The sequence below is a fragment of the Kogia breviceps genome, chromosome 7 (assembly GCF_026419965.1).
Source record: "Kogia breviceps isolate mKogBre1 chromosome 7, mKogBre1 haplotype 1, whole genome shotgun sequence".
Taxonomy (NCBI): domain Eukaryota; kingdom Metazoa; phylum Chordata; class Mammalia; order Artiodactyla; family Physeteridae; genus Kogia; species Kogia breviceps.
Window position 1 is genome coordinate 70984339 of NC_081316.1, and position 4687 is coordinate 70989025.

Consider the following 4687-nt stretch of genomic DNA (forward strand, 5'->3'; position numbering starts at 1 on the left):
TACACCCAGAAAGCCCCTCAAAAGCCCTTGCTGCTACTGTGGCTGCTCCAGACTTGCTCTGGGCATTCGGCTCACCTTCTGCCTTCTTTGTTTTGCCAACATGTTCCAGCTCTGTGCCCTGGAACCTCATTTCATTCCTGCTCTTGGACCTCAGCTTGGGGTAGGACTTGTTCTCCTGGCTTTCACCATTGCCCATGGCTCACCCAGCAAATGACTCCTGCCCTCTGCCTTGCTGATTCAGTCATCGGAACTGTGGGTGAGGGGTGTCCTCCAACAGACAGGTCTCTGCCTACCTTTTCTGCCCCATCTCCTGGTTCTGCCCCCAGATAGACTCGTGCATAGAAATACCTTCAATTTCCTAGGAATAGATGCATTTCAATATCTCCTCACCCCATAATTCCTCAGCTTGGAATTCTCCCCTCCCCACTTCCCTTGCCCAGTCTTCCTTCTGACCTCACCCATCTTGCTGGTGAACTCAGCTAAAGCTCCTGTCTATGGAAAGCCTATCCTGACCCCTCCTTTCCTCCATCCCACTCCCACTCTCAACAGCCCAGGAAGAAACAGGCTGGCCCTCTTCTGCCCTCACCTAGACTCCGAAATACCTCTGTTACTCCACTAATTACGATGCGGGACACTTTGAGTTTACATCTGAGTCTCTCCCTGGAGACTCTGAGACCATGGTAGGTAGGAACAGGTTTTTATTTACCTTTTGTACCTCAGCACTAAGCCTAGTACCATCCCATAGACTAAATGCAAGAGTTTTCGACTGAGTAAATAAATGAAGAGTGGGCAAACAAATGAATAAGTAAAATATGCCATTGAGTTCATCATACAGATTTTCTCAAATACAAACTTAAAGGGTACATGGATATAGTCTCTCAGAGTTTCACTGTTTCTTTTGTGGCACAAATGTCATACTTTTTTAAAGCATAGTTGATGTACATTATCATATAAGTATAAGTGTACAATTTAGGGATTCACAGTTTTAAAATTTATAGTTATTATAAAATATTGGCTACATTCCCTGTGTTGTACAATATATCCTTGTAGCTTATTTTATACCTAATAGTTTGTACCTCTTAGTCCCCTACCCCTATCCTTCTCCTCCCCCTTCTCTCTCCCCTCTGATAACCACTAGTTTGTTCTCTATATATGAAATTTTCACTGTTTTTAAAAAACTGTATGGTAGCATTAGAGGAAGATTTACAGATATGGTTAGGTATAAGGCCTTACCACCTTAACACTACTGTTGTCGTTTCCCCAGGTTTTCTTTTTTGCCTTTATACTTTTCTTTAGCAGACAGAAACAAATTTGCCCAATTTTGTGTTTTCCATTTATGGTTAAAATTGTTCTTTTAATATTTTATGCACTTCTATTTCCTTTCTAATGACTAAATTATATAACAATGAATTGTTATCACTTACGTAACCACTTCCCTATTTTTAGACATTTAGGTTGTTTCCAAGTTTTTGCTCTTATGACTAAGAATAAAATAAACTCTTTTGCTTTTATTCTTTTGCATCGATTTCTCACTGAAAATTCTTAGGAATATGCAATATGTCCAAAAAAGTATGAACCCTTTTATGGTTCTTGGTATATAGCGCCTTTTAGAAGGATTCTACCAATTTGCAATATAAAGGCACATTTTTTTGTCACAAAGATTCCGGCCATTTCTAATATCCTACTCCAAGTTCTCAATCTTATTACAGGAGAAAACTTTAAGCTCCTAAAGTGTAAAAACAATGTCTCATATCTCTGTACTTCCAGTGCCTAAAAAATGATTGATGCTCAATAAATATTTATTGAATATGTGAATGAATGTAGGTATTCATATGTATATAAAATCTTCCCTTTTTCTTTCTCTCCTCTCCTCTCCTTCTTTCTTTTCCTGTTCTTGGTGAAGATAAACAAGTTGGCTTCTGCCAACTTGAGCTTCTGCCAAGTTGAGCTTCCATTCTCACAAGTGATGCCAGATCATTTGATCATTTTCTGTATGATGTTCTGAGGGTAGTCTTTAGTTTCAAATACACTTTTTCTTTCTTCTATTTTTATTTCACCTGATTCTAAAATATTTGTTTACCTAGAAATTCAGAATATCAGTTAATGTTATTCTCTATTCTTTTTTTTTTTCAATGTAATTGTCTGATTTAATGTAAAAGTTGGGGTAATAAGAAAGGTATTAGGAGGCACAAAAATTAGAAACAAAAGTTAGATCTCTGGTATCAGATACCCTAATAATTCACATAGATTATTCTAACTAATCTACAAAAATGTTAAAGCTAATAACTGCATTTAGCAAATTTGGAGAATATAGTCAACATTTAAAAATCAAGGGAGAACTATAAAAGTAAATTTAAAAGTACCAGAAAGTAAAGCAAAAGTGGTTAGGGATAAGTTTAAGAAAACTTATAAAATAACTCTGCACTAAAACTTACAGAACATTGCTAAGATAAATGCCAGAGGATGAAAATAAATACATGTTCCTCAAATAAAAACCCTATTATTTAGATAACCATTCTTCCATAATAGATTTTTTTACTAACATCTTTATTGGAGTATAATTGCTTTACAGTGGTGTGTTAGTTTCTGCTGTATAACAAAGTGAATCAGCTATACGTATACATATATCCCCATATCCCCTCCCTCTTGCATCTCCTTCCCACCCTCCCTATCCCACCCCTCTAGGTGGTCACAAAGCACCGAGGTGATCTCCCTGTGCTATGCGGCTGCTTCCCACTAGCTATCTGTTTTATATTTGGTAGTGTATATATGACCATACCACTCCCTCACTTCGTCACAGCTTACCCTTCCCCCTCCTCATGTCTCAAGTCCATTCTCTATGTCTGTGTAGGTCTGTCCTGCCCCTAGGTTCTGCAGAGCTTTTTTCTTTTTTTTTTAGATTCCATATATATGTGTTAGCATATTGTAATTGTTTTTCTCTTTCTGACTTACTTCACTGTATGACAGTCTCTAAGTCCATCCACCTCACTACAAATAACTCAGTTTCATTTCTTTTTATGGCTGAGTAATATCCCATTGTATATATGTGCCACATCTTCTTTATCTATTCTTCTGTCAATGGACACTTAGGTTGCTTCGATGTCCTGGCAATTGTAAATAGAGCTGCAATGAACATTGTGGTACATGACTCTTTTTGAATTACGGTTTTCTCAGGGTATATGACCAGTAGTGGGATTGCTAGGTCATATGGTAGTTCTATTTTGAGTTTTTTGAGGAACCTCCATACTGTTCTCCATAGTGGATCTTTCAATTTACATTCCTACCAACAGTGCAAGTGGGTTCCCTTTTCTCCACACCCTCTCCAACATTTATTGTTTGTAGATTTTTTGATGATGGCCATTCTGACCTGTGTGAGGTGATACCACATTGTAGTTTTGATTTGCATTTCTCTGATGATTAGTGATGTTGAGCATCCTTTCATGTGTTTGTTGGCAATCTGTATATCTTCTTTGGAGAAATGTCTATTTAGGTCTTCTGCCCATTTTTGGACTGGGTTGTTTGTTTTTGTGATATTGAGCTGCATGAGCTGCTTGTACATTTTGGGATTAATCTTTTGTCAGTTGCTTCATTTGCGAATATTTTCTCCCATTCTGAGGGTTGTCTTTTCATCTTGTTTATGGTTTCCTTTGCTGTGCAAAAAAGCTTTTAAGTTTCATTAGGTCCCATTTGTTTATTTTTGTTTTTATTTCCATTTCTCTAGGAGGTGGGTCAAAAAGGATCTTGCTGTAATGTACGTCATAGAGTGTTCTGCCTATGTTTTCCTCTAAGAGTTTGATAGTGTCTGGCCTTACATTTAAATCTTTAATCCATTTTGAGTTTATTTTTGTGTATGGTGTTAGGGAGTGTTCTAATTTCATTCTTTTACATGTAGCTTTTCCCATGTAGTTTTCCCAGCACCACTTATTGAAGAGGCTGCTGTTTTTCCACTGTATATTCTTGCCTCCTTTATCAAAGATAAGGTGACCATATGTGCATGGGTTTATCTCTGGGCTTTCTATCCTGTTCCATTGATCTATATTTCTGTTTTTGTGCCAGTACATTACTGTCTTGCTTACTATAGCTTTGTATTATAGTCTGAAGAAAGACCTTCTAAACTAAAAATATATATATCATTACAAAATGGAGCATGATATGATTTATGGGTTAAAGAAAACATTTCTACAAGTCAGGCATTCAAAGTGGAGTATATTTACTGGGGATGTCTGAAAGAAAGACCATGATATGGCTGGCTGTGGGCTGGAAGGCCAGCTGGTGGCTGATTGCTAAGTGCCTGCCTAACTGGAAGGCATTCATCCAGCCTGGGGCTGAACTCCTTGCAACTCAAGAAATGTAATCATTTATGAAAGCTAAACTCACTAGAGATTGAGATGTAGAAACCAGAGAAAGAGCTGAATCATTTGCAATGATAAATAGCATGAGTCAGGGAGCTTGGGCAGGTTGGCTGGCCCCGCCTCAGTGTCAGCAAGACTCGTGGGAGTGCTAGGGAGCTGCCTGGCCACCGGGGTCAGCCAAGTGGTCCACCTTCAGCCAACTCTGAGCCCAGTGTTCCCTAGGACACCGCGTGGCACGTGCATCAATGTATGTATTCCTGTAACTGTCAAGAACACAGATTTTTGAACTCTGACAGATTTGGGTTAAAATCATGGAGCCACCACTTAATATCTAC